Genomic DNA, 13,621 nt, shown 5'->3' on the forward strand with positions numbered 1-13,621 from the left:
GGGCATGGTACAAAAAAGTTGCGGTCTACTTGGTACAGGTTGCCATGTACAACTCTTTTGTACTATCTCGAAGCGCTGGCAGCACAGGGACATTCCTCCAGTTCTATGAGGCAGTCCTCAAGGCCCTGATCTTTTCAGACTGGGAAAGAGCAGGCCGGAGTACCTCGGGAACTGGAGGCACCCGGATCGTCCCTGGCCAACACTTTCCAGGTGTGGTCCCCCATACTGGAGAGAAGTGACGAACCCCAAAAAAGTGCAGAGTGTGTCGCAGGAGGGGGATATGGAAGGACACCACCACTCAGTGCGACACGTGCCCCGATCATCTGGGCCTCTGCGTTATCGATTGCTTCAGGGAGTATCACACTTCCATGGAGTACTAAAAAATTAATCTAAACCCTTTTTAAAACTGTCCACTGTTCCTGCTGTGACCACGTCCTGAGGAAGTCTATTCCACAGATTCACAGTTCTTACAGTAAAGAAGCTTTGACGCTTCTGGAGACTGAACTTTTTCTTCTCCAGTCGGAGTCAGTGCCCCCTTGTCTTTTGAGGGCATTTTGCATGGAACAGTTTTTCAGCGTATTTTTTGTATGGCCCATTTATATATTTGTATAGGTTAATTATGTCTCCCCTTAGACATCTCTTCTCAAGACTAAATAAATTCAATTATTTTAATCTTTCTTCATAACTAAGACTCTCCATGCCCCTTATGAGTTGAGTCGCTCTCCTCTGTACTTTTTCCAACTGCAGAGCGTCCTTTCTATGGACTGGTGCCCAGAACTGAACTGCATATTCCAGATGAGGCCGCACCAACGTAAAGTGGTAATATTAAATTCTTGCCCCGCGAGTCCATGCCTTGTTTAATGCATGACAATATCCTGGTGGCTTAGAATCAGCTGATTGACATTGTATGCTGTTATTTAATCTACCATCCACAAGGACACCCAAATCCTTCTCTATAAGTGACTCCCCCAGTGTTACATCCCCTAGGACATATGAAGCACAGAGATTATTACTACCAAGATGCATAACTTTACATTTATCCACATGGAACCTCATTTTCCAACTTGATGCCCAACAGTGTTCAAGTCAGCTTGTAGGTTATGGACATCTTCCATAGACTGTACAGTTCTACATAGCTTAGTGTCATCTGCAAAGATAGAAATGGTGCTATTAATCTCATCCTCAATATCATTAACAAATAAATGAAATAATAGAGAACCCAGCACTGAACCTTAGGGTACACCACTTATAATCCAGCACCATTTTGAATAGGAATAATTGACCACAACTCTCTGGACATGATCCTTCAGCCAGTTTTCAATCCAATTACAAACTATACTTTCCAAGCTTAGAGACCTTACTTTCCCTATTAAATGTCTATAAGGGACTGTATCAAAAACCTTTGCAAAATCCAAAAATACTACATCCACAGCCGCCCCTCTGTCCAAGCTACTACTCACCTCCTCATAAAAACAAATCAGGGTAGTCTGACAACTTCTGTCCTTGGTAAACCTATGTTGATTATCACTTATAATATTATTTACAGTCGCATACTCCTGTATATAGTCCCTTAAGAGTCCTTCAAACATTTTTGCCACAACAGAAGTTAAACTAACTCGTCTATAATTACCTGTGAAGGACCAAGATGCTTTTTTGAATATGGGCACCACATTTGCCTTGCGCCAATCACCTGGCACTTTACCAGTACCTAGAGAATCTTAAAAAAATATAAACAGGGGCACAGCAATGACTGAACTGAGCTCTTTGAGCACTCTTGGGTGTAATCCATCGTGTTCACATTTACCTTATTTAATTTATCTTGGACCATATCTACAGTTAGCAAATTGAGTATATTACTGGATGTACTAACAGCCCCAGCACCACAGATATCAGCTCCTTTCTCTAGTTTTGTATATACAGAGCTAAAAAAAACATTTACTAATTCTGCCTTTTCCTTATCTTCAGTGACTAACCCCCCTTTACCATTATTTAGGGAACCTACCTGATCGGGCCTTGGTTTTTTAGAATTTATATATTTAAATAATTTTTTGGGATTCGTTTTGCTTTTTTTTGCCACCTGTTTGTTTTGTATTTTTGCTAATTTTATCTCCTTTTTACAGATTTTATTAAGCCCTTTGTAAACTCCAAACGCTACAGCTGACCCCTCAGATTTGTATTTTTTAAATGCCTTTTTTGTCTTTTATTTCCCTTTTTACAATAGCTGTAAGCCATGTGGGGTTTACTTTTAGCCGCATACTTGTTACCTAAAGGAATACATTTTTTAGTGCAATTACTCAGTGTGGATTTAAAGCTCTCCCCTTTATCCTCAGTATTATTATGTGACAGTAGCTGCTTCGAGTCTATGCCCTGAAATGCTGCCCTCAACCCAGAGAAATTAGCCTTTTTAAAATTCAGTGTCTTTGCTCTGCCTGACAGAGTATGCTTCTTATAGTTTAGGGGGAATATAATTATATTATGGTCACTATTACCTAGTGTTTCTCGAACAGTAACATTTACAACAAGCTCTGCATCATTAGAAATTACCAGATCCAACAGAGCATTGCCCCTAGTGGGAGCCTTTACAAACTGGCCCATAAAGTAGTCCTGCAGCAAGTTGAGGAATCTTCTCCTCTTTGTGGTTGAGGCAGAACCATGATCCCAGTCAACGTCTGGGAAGTTAAAATCTCTCATTATGACCACTGTCCCAGCCCGCTCTATTTGGTTATACAGTTGTGTTTCTATCTCCTCTGTGATGTTAGGGGGTCTATAGATTACACCAAGTATTATTTTTTTTAGTGTTTATATCCCTTTGAACTTCCACCCATAAGGTTTCCACATCCTCACCATCCTCTCCCACAATTGCCTCTTTCACACTCGTCTTCAGATCACTCCTCACATACAGGCACACGCCACCACCTTTTCTATTGACCCTGTCTTTCCTAAATAGTGTAAAACCCTCAATATTTACAGCACAGTCAAGCGAAAAATCCAACCATGTTTCAGCCACACCAACTACATCTATGTGTTCTTTTATTACCATGGCATTTGTGAAAATACATTTTAAATTACTATTACCTGTAAAGTGAATATCTGAGATTTTTTGGTTACCATGGTTGATATTTGTATGTAACAGGTTCCTGATACCAGCAGTTCTATTTTTAATTGGTGTTTAGTTCTGCCCAGTCTTCCCCCTACTTTCCTCACTAACCCCAGCCCCTACTAAATCCCCATTGTCCCCTTCTATAACCCACTCTCTATCTACACTATCTACCCCCTTATTAGTATGATCCGTCACCCTCCCCAAGATCCTAGTTTAAAAGCTCTTCCAGCCGTCTAACCATTTTTTCCCACAGGGCAGCTGCCCCCTTCCCAGAGAGAGAGAGGACCAGGTCCCAGAAGGCTGGAAGAGCTGTGGAACGGTTGGAGTTACCAGGAGAGGTGGAGTTGCTCAGCTTGGAGAAGAAGAAGTCCGCCATTTTGTGAGCTGCATGAGAGAACCGTTTGGATACGGATTATTTTCGCAGGAATGAGTATCGGCGTCAGGAAGCTGATCGGAACAGAGGGTCAGAGTACAGGTTCTGCTAGGTCACATGTCGTGGCAGGGACTTGCTGTGAGTCTGGAGCAACCAGTAAACACAGGACATACCCAGGTCAGTGACTTAGCGGCACGATTATTGACTTGCAGGCTCTGCCGTGTGCGCCAGCGGTCAGGTCCGTTACCCTGCGGCACAGTATCGACTGGTGGGCTCTGCTGTGTACGCCGCATTGGGTACGTTTTTTTATTTGGGCTGGTACCGTGACTCTGAGCCTGGGGTATAGGGTATTCTGGACACTCCACTGTTGCTACACTACAAGGCCACTCCAGCGTCCAGGCTGGGAGTATTCAGGGCACGTTGACAGTGTCATTTGGGGGCAAGAGAAAGGAATGTGACATGTTGTTTTCATTGTATTTGATATATATGTGATATATATATATATATATATATATATATATATATATACATACTCTCTGTAACTAGTGTTATTGTTATTTCTGTTAATTCTACTGTTCAGTAAAGTTACTGTTTTTGCATCAGGAGCTGGTGTCCGTGTCGCTTTCCTTATTCCATGACTTCGCTGTATCCTGGGGGTCCCTCCCCGGTTCACGGTCTTACAGCAGCGTCCCGATGGTTACCATGGCAACCGGACACCTTCACAGGCATCCGGCTTGGCTTGGTACAGATCAGGGCTGGCCAACCTGCGGCTCTCCAGCTGTTGCAAAACTACAACTCCCAGCATGCCTAGACTGCTTACAGCTATCAGCCTACAGCAGGGCATGGTGGGAATTGTAGTTTTACAACAGCTGGAGAGCCGCAGGTTGGCCAGCCCTGGTATAGATGATCAGGCTCCTGCTAAAGGCAGGAGCCTGATCAGGCTTATGGCTCATTAACACAACAGTATGTATTTTGCATACCACAAAAAACGAATCCACAAGAAATACGGATGACGTCCGTGTGCATTCCGAATGGAACAGCTGGCCCTTCATAGAACATGAATGCATAATGCGGACAATAATAGGACATGTTCTATTTTTTTGCAGAAAGGCAATACGGACTTACGGAAACGGAATGCACACGTAGTAACTTCTGTTTTTTTTGTGGACCCATTGAAGTAAATGGTTCCGCATACGATCCACAAAAAATACAGAATGGACACGGAAGGAAAACGCGTTCTTGTGCATGAGCCCTTACTGTAAGTGACAATGCACTGCAGTAAAAAAAAAGTTTAAAAAAGTGTGTGGGGGAAGGGGGGGGAGTAAAAAAAAAAAATCTAATTTCTTCTTATATCCACACATTTATAATTGATTAAAAATAAAATACACCGCACATGTTTGCATAAAATACACCGCACATAACGACCTGATCTATAAAAGTATCATGTTACTTTCCCTGCACGATGAACGCCATAAAAAAATAAAAAATAAGAGAAAAACTATGATGGAATTGAAATTTTTCCCACCTCACTTCCGAAAAAAGGTATTAAAAGTGATCAAAAAAGTGGTATGTACCCCAAAATAGTACCAATCAAACTTTCACTTTGAAGCTGCTCCACCCACACAACCTCTCATCAATGGGAGCATGCTATGCTGAACACATTAGAAAAATTATATGTACACAGTATATCTCTCATGATACAAATACCTTGTGGCTTTAGTTATTATCTGGGGCTATTTTTTTTTTTATGCGTATGGTGGCCAACCTCTTTAATGAATGAAGGAAAATTAGACCAGAATGATAAACAGTAGAGGGGCGCTACCAGAGATAAAAAGGAAATGTACATAATAAGGGTCCATTGACACGCCCGTGTGTGTTTTGCGGACCGCACATTGCCGGCACTTAATAGAAAATGGCTATTCTTGTCTGCAATTGTGGACAAGAATGGTACATGTTCTATTTTTTTCGGGATCGGAATTGCGGACCCAGAAGTGCGGATCCGCAATTCCGGATCCGGGCAGCACATCGTGCTGCCCCATAGAAATGAACAAGATCCGCAATTCCGTTCCGCAAAATGCTTTTTGTGGTATATGTGGTCCACTGCCGGCATCCTCCGTTGTATGCAATTTTGCTGGGGATTGCTGTTAGTAACGGATCACATGTTCAAAATTAGCTCCCCCGGTTATAAATGCGCAACAGCATTTGGGGTCTTGAGCATTTTCTGCCATTCAAGACCACTTTATTCTGTGATTTTGTTCATTATCATCACAAACAAGATTACAATGACAGGTAACACCTATATAAATGAGCAAAGTTCCTAAAAATCCTATTTGGCTGCTTCGCCAAATAAAATAAAAAATTTGCTTCGTGACGAATTACTTTGTCACAAAGCACATTTCTTTGTAAGTAGCGGGTGTAATGACGGGGAATAGTGATTGGGCTGACCCCTGTCACTGAACCCCTCAGATGCCGCGTTCATTGCTAATTGCGGCATCTGAGATGAATATTAAGGCCTTTCAGGGGTTTATCAGTTAAAAAAAATAATAATAATTGCACTTACTTTATCCATTTGAGAGCGAAGATGCCGCAGCGGCCATCTTGCTTGAAGATCCAGAATCTCATGCTGGTCGACGTGGTGACGTCATAGGCACAAGATTTTGTGCGGGTTCTTCAAAGATGGCCGCTGCGGCCTCTTTGCTCTAAAATGGATGAGGCGAATTTCTACTGCCATTTCAAGTTAAATTGATTCGTTACCACAAAGCTCGAGGAAATTCGGCTTTGTGGCGAATTTTATTTTCCCTGAAACTCAAATCCTTTGATTCGTTCAACGCTACCTATATATGGCAATGCAAAAAGTGCACGATTTTAGAATTTTTAAAAAACAAAACAAAAAGGCAAACGGAATGAAAAAAAAGAAAATTCTAAAAAAAATGCTTAACATAAAACTTGAATTAAACAATATTGCAATTTCTGATGACATTTGTTTTAAAGTGGTTCTGCCAAGAAACATTCTACATTTTTCATACCAGCACCTGGCTCTGAATACTTTGGAAATTTCATGTAATTAAAAATATAGTATAGCCAGTGAGTTATTCAATATTATCTATCTGTATAGCGCCACCTGCTGTTTGTTCTTTTCCTTATTTCTTGTCCACCTCACTGAGTTGGTTGAACACGCTCAGTTTAAATCTTGAACGGTCATAAGCCATTTCCTCTCTTAGAAGCTGTGGCAGCTACAGGGAAAGAGCTGTAGCAGCAAGGACTCACCCCTGAGCTGACAGGCTGAAGATAATCTAGCAGAAGCATTGAAGCAATGAATAGTGAGCTCTCTCTGTCCATGTGAGGTACATGGCGGGTTCTATCTTTGTTAGAAAGACATTGTCATGTCCTGTATGATGTCTAATTTTCATTTTTTACATCAGTTTTGGCATAACCCTTTAAGTGTCAATGTTTGCTTTGTCTCTATAAATCCTTTGCTTTGCTCAGTTTAAACTTCCCAAAATTGGAATTTTTCTCATTAAATAGCCCAATTGAACTCATTACACATATGCCAAACCTAAGGCCTCGTTCACACTTCAGTGTTTAGTCAGTGATTTCCATCAGTGATTTGTGAGCCAAAACCAGGTACAACTCTAAACACAGAACAGGAGCAGATCTTTCCCTTCTACCTCATGTCTGTGGAGGCTCCACTTCTGGTTTTGGCTCACAAATCACTGATGGAAATCACTGACCAAACACTGAAGTGTGAACGAGGCCTAAGGGTCAGAGTAGTCAGAGGGTCAGGTGTATGATTTCCATTCAGTTTTAGTAATCAAGACCTCTTCTTCATGGGCAATGCTTCTATTCATGCCCACAGATGGCTTATACCCGACTTCTTTTAGATGCTGATTATCTCATCATTTGGTGACACAATAATTGTTGTTCAATCTCCCATCACATATTGTACCTTATTTACAGATATTCTAGAAAAAATGGCATAAAATAAATGTATATTGCTGGCAATTACTAAAATGGACCCTGAATGGAAGTTTTTTTTTCTTTTACAAAATCATCAAATCTCCCCCACCAGTGAAAATGGGAAAAAAAAACTGCAAATGAGTTAATATCACAGTCACACATTGCAATGTAAAGGTTATAATTATACAAGTGAACACCTCTGGGCTTTTAAATTCAATTACTCACAATTCAGTGTGACTTTTCACAGCCTAATCTCACCTTTCAGACATTACATTTGTTCAGGCTGCACCCCTTGGAAATATTCCCAGCATTACGTATATCCTCTGTAAAGAAAGTGAATGTAGATAGAGATGGAAAAGCAGCTTTAAGAAAATGTCCTGTGCCCAGTGTCTCCTGTTGTTCCTGCAGTAGTTAAAGGCCCCTCGAAAAATATTCTATAGTTTTCAAACCAGCATCTGGATCGGTAAACTTTTGTAATTGCATGCAATTAAAAATTTTGCATAGCCACTGAGTTATTCAATAAAATGTATCTGTATAGTACCACCTGCTGGTTTTTTTTCTTATTTCTTTGACCTGCTCAGTAAGAAGGCCACACATGCTCAGTTTCATCCTTTGTCTGTGTCCTGAGCTGTGATAGGGAGAGCTGAGGCACGCCCCCTTAGCTGCAGCAGAAAAGACACTCCCCTTGAGTTGTCAGCTTGATATAAATCTAGCAGAGCAATGAATGGGGAGATCTTTGGATCCATGTGATGTACAGGGCTGGTTCTAGCTTTGTTAGAAAGAGGGTGTCATGTACTATAAGATGGCTGATTTACATTTTTTACATCAGTCATGGGATATTATCCAGATGCTGCCTCTCTTCAGTGCACAGGTCTTAAGTAGCATTTGTTGGAGTGTCTGAAAGAAGCCAGCATCTCCAGTTGCCGTTGTGGTAGGAACTGAAAGACCAGCAAATGGATCCACTTGAACTAACCTGTCATCTCTTTGATGCCATCTGCAAAGCATTCAGGCTTCACTATGGAGACCTGACCACATGCCTCTAGAAATAATTACATAAACTTTTATTATAGCCCTGTGTACATGATCAATGCCACCTATATTTACTGCTATTTAATGTACAGTGTGCTTTTTGTAAGGCCTCATGCACACGACTGTATCCGTTTTGTGGATCCGCTGACTTCAATAAGTCCATGGTCCACATTTTGTGAACATATACCATATTTTTGCAGAACGGACATATGGATCGGGAAAACACACAGATCCGTGTGCTTTCCGCATCCCTATGTCCGTTCTGCAAAAAAATAAAACATGTCCTATACTTGGCTGCAAAATGCGGACCATGGACCCATTGAAATTAATAGGTTGGGGAAAAAAGGGGAAGCAACACGGACATTATCCGTATTTGTGGATTCGCAATTTGTGGACTGCAAAATACATATGGTCATGTGCATGAGGCCTGACCAGTATTTTACAAGAGATGAAGTAATAAAAAATGCTCTTGTACCTTCTTTTTGCTAAGATATCATTACTTATTAAAGGGGAGTATCTGGATTAATACACACCATCATATAACATATATATAAATACCTACATCAGTGCAATAGTCGCCATTCTCCAGTTTAATTTTCACCTTTCTTGGCTTCTTTGCTCACCCCTCTGCAGCTCTGTTCTCTCAACTTTCTCTGGGCAAGCAGTGGACAATCAATTTCCTTCTCCACGGTCAAGAGTGGCATATAGCCATATATTTCTATGAATTTAAAAGTATGGACAAGTGAATGAAGGGTGTCTGGCCCGCTGTACTACAGTCAGGTCCATAAATATTGGGACATCTACACAATTGTAACATTTTTGGCTCTATACACCACCACAATGGATTTGAAATGAAACAAACAAGATGTGCTTTAACTGCAGACTATCAGATTTAATTTGAGGGTATTTAAATCCAAAACAGGTGAACGGTGTAGGAATTACAACAGATTGAATATGTTCCTCCCACTTGTTAAGTGACCAAAAGTAATGGGACAATTGGTTTCTCAGCTGTTCCACGGCCAGGAGTGTGTTATTCCCTCATTATCCCAATTATAATGAGCAGATAAAAGGTCCAGAGTTCATTTCAAGTGTGCTATTTGCATTTGGAATCTGTTGCTGTCAACTCTCAAGATGAGATCCAAAGAACTGTCATTATCAGTGAAGCAAGCCATCATTAGGCTGAGAAAAAAACAAAAACAGAAAAAAACATCAGAGAGATACCAAAAACATTAGGCATGGCCAAAACAACTGTTTGGAACATTCTTGAAAAGAAGGAACGCACCGGTGAGCTCAGCAACACCAAAAGACCCGGAAGACCACGGAAAACAACTGTGGTGAATGACCAAAGAATTCTTTCCCTGGTGAAGAAAACATTCTTTACAGCAGTTAGCCAGATCAAGAACACTCTACAGGAGGTAGGTGCATGTGTGTCAAAGTCAACAATCAAGAGAAGACTTCACCAGAGAAAATGCAGAGGGTTCACCACAAGATGTAAACCATTGGTGAGCATCAAAAACAGGAAGGCCAGATTAGAGTTTGCCAAACAACATCTAAAAAAGCCTTCACAGTTCTGGAACTACATTCTATGGACAGATGAGACCAAAATCAACTTGTACCAGAGTGATGGGAAGAGAAGAGTATGGAGAAGGATAGGAACTGCTCATGATCCTAAGCATACCACCTCATCAGTGAAGCATGGTGGTGGTAGTGTCATGGCGTGGGCATGTATGGTTGCCAATGAAACTGGATCTTTTGTATTTATGGATGATGTGACTTCTGACAAAAGCAGTAGAATGAATTCTGAAGTGTTTCAGACAATATTATCTGCTCATATTCAGCCAAATGCTTCAGAACTCATTGGATGGCGCTTCACAGTGCAGATAGACAATGACCCAAAGCATACTGCAAAAGCGACCAAAGAGTTTTTTAAGGGAAAGAAGTGGAATGTTATGCAATGGCCAAGTCAATCACCTGACCTGAATCCGATTGAGCATGCATTTCACTTGCTGAAGACAAAATTGAAGGGAAAATGCCCTAAGAACAAGCAGGAACTGAAGACAGTTGCAGTAGAGGCCTGGCAGAGCATCACCAGGGATGAAACCCAGCGTCTGGTGATGTCTATGCGCTCCAGACTTCAGGCTGTAATTGACTGCAAAGGATTTGCAACCAAGTATTAAAAAGTGAAAGTTTGGTTTATGATTATTATTCTGTCCCATTACTTTTGGTCCCTTAACAAGTGGGAGGCACATATGCAAACTGTTGTAATTCCTACACCGTTCACCTAATCTGGATGTAAATACCCTCAAATTAAAGCTGACAGTCTGCAGTTAAAGCACATCTTGTTTGTTTCATTTCAAATCAATTGTGGTGGTGTATAGAGCCAAAAATGTTAGAATTGTGTCGATGTCCCAATATTTATGGACCTGACTGTATGTGATCACTATGCCTGCACTAAGGGGAAAGCTACTGATCATTTTAGGTCACCACTGAATTCTAGAGAAGGTGAACCAGAATTCTGGAATAGGATACAAAACCACAATTTGTGGTGGTAAAAACTAAAAATGCAATGGTTGCCCTATATTCACATAAAACACCTCTGCAAAAAAGAACTACCAGCATTTTGGCCACAGAAGATACAGAATGGGGCACTACAAGAGATGAAAATATACAGAAATAATCAGAATTATTTTTTTGTATTATATCACAATAATGCTTCAATTGAAATGCTTTGACCTAGGTATTGCTCGAAATTCCAGCATGTATCAATTTAACAAAATCACTGGCCGAAGCTACTCAATGCATTCACTATAGACAATTTATTTTATAGTGTGATAAAAAAAAAATAAGTCTAGGTGTAGCCACATTCTTGAAGGGGTTGTTCGCTGCAGGAAGGCTGTTTAAATAATAATAATGATAATAAAAAAAAACATTAAAACAAACCTTTTGGGGCCCTCTTAAGTCCTTCTCCACTGCTTCATCCTCTATTCCATGCTGCAGCCATGATGTTTCATTTTGGCCGCTGTGGTAAGGTGCCCATATAACATACCTGACTGCTGCAGCCAGTCACTCAACTGTCTCTTGTTGTACATCACCGTTGATAGTGATAAGTTGCATCAGTCATTGTAGTATACGGGCACGCTGCAGCTAAACAATACATGACTGATTCAGCCCTGTGGAGAGAATAGAGCAATGTCACTAGATCAGAGAGGGCTCAAGAACGTGAGTTCAAGATTATTTATTTAAACACCTTCCCTGCAGCCTTGCTAGAAATAAATTCTTAAAATTAAAGGGAATAAACCCCTGGATAGGGTGGGGATATATCACTCCACTTATACGAATATCCAAGTGGGGTTTCTGTCTTGATTTGGAAGATAGTACATTTCTGCCTTCAGGAGCTTAAGACAGATGAGCATGGGCGATATGTTGTAATAAGATTTGCATAATGTCTCACCCCCTTATATTGATTGATATATAGTGTACGTTCCACCTCCTGCGGATCTAACATTAATTCAAGACCTTCTCTGTTATATTATTTCATTTCCTGGGATTCCTGTGGTTTGGCTTGGGGACTTTAATATGATACGCCACAGAGACCTTGTTGATTTAGGGACCACCAGTCTAAGCCCCGTCACCATGCTACAACTACTCCGTTAGCTACTGTCCTCCGAGAGACCTGCTTAATAGAGGCATGGCATCATTTGCACCCACGGGAGGTGGAATGCTTCTCAACTTCGCATGTGTCCCTCTCTAGGACTGATTTACTATTAATCTCAGTGGATCTTCTATACTATCTCGAATCGGAGGGATATTTATCTAGGTCGGTCTCTGATCACTTACCGGCATGCTTCACCTTCAATGGGGATCTAGACCCCTCGCACAAGCTTGGCGCTTGAACCCCTACTGGTTAACTTATTTTTTCAAGGGTCATAATATTTATGATGACATAAACCTATATTTCACTGTCAGAGTATATACTGGGTTAGCTCTGTGCGGCGATTTATACCATTAAAAAGGATTTGCACATAATAATGATGCAGCTTAAGGCTGAGGCCATAGAGGCAGAGCGTATATTGCATCCCCTACGCCGTGTTTACAATCATACGGCATACATATTAGGAAATCGTCAGACATCATCCACAACTCCATCCTCCGTCAAGCAAAACTCCCTCCTACCTCAGACTTTAGACAAAACTCCGTTGTCCCTCATCCAAAACTCTGTCGTCCCTCAGCCAAACCTCCGTCGTCCATCAGCCAAAACTCCGTCAGACATCAGCCAAAACTCCGTAAGACATCAGCCAAAACTCCGTCAGACATCAGCCAAAACTCCGTCAGACATCAGCCAAAACTCCGTCAGACATCAGCCAAAACTCTGTCAGACATCAGCTAAAACTCCGTCAGACGTCAGCCAAAACTCTGTCAGACGTCAGCTAAAACTCCGTCAGACGTCAGCCAAAACTCCGTCAGACGTCAGCTAAAACTCCTTCAGACATCAGCCAAAACTCTGTCAGACATCAGCCAAAACTCCGTCAGACATCAGCCAAAACTCTGTCAGACATCAGCCAAAACTCCGTCAGACATCAGCCAAAACTCCGTCCTCCCTCAGACATCAGCCAAAACTCCGTCCTCCCTCAGACATCAGCCAAAACTCCGTCCTCCCTAACTCAAAATACGCTCTACTACACACACTCTTCACCTGACAGAGCTGCTAGCTGCTGGAGAGGCGATGGACCTGTGATGATGTCATGACCATGTGATGAGTCACGTGTGTGGGAGGGGTCAGATGTGCACAGCAGCTGGTAGAGTGTACAGAACTGTAGCCATCAAATAGAGCTCTGTACTAGAGATGTGTGTGTAACCTGCATGTAGCAGTGTTGAGTACTTTGTAGCAGAGCTGTATGTGTAACCTGCATGTAGCAGAGCGGTGTATTGTGTAGCAGAGTTGTATGTGTAACCTGCATGTAGCAGTGCTGTGTACTGTGTAGCAGAGTTGTATGTGTAACCTGCATGTAGCAGAGCTGTGTACTGTGTAGTAGAGCTGTATGTGTAACCTGCATGTAGCAGTGCTGTGTACTGTGTAGCAGAGCTGCATGTGTAACTTGCATGTAGCAGAGCTGTGTACTGTGTAGCAGAGCTGTATGTGTAACCTGCATGAAGCAGAGCTG

Source organism: Bufo gargarizans, chromosome 1, assembly GCF_014858855.1.
Source record: "Bufo gargarizans isolate SCDJY-AF-19 chromosome 1, ASM1485885v1, whole genome shotgun sequence".
In the NCBI taxonomy this organism is placed as follows: Eukaryota; Metazoa; Chordata; class Amphibia; order Anura; family Bufonidae; genus Bufo; species Bufo gargarizans.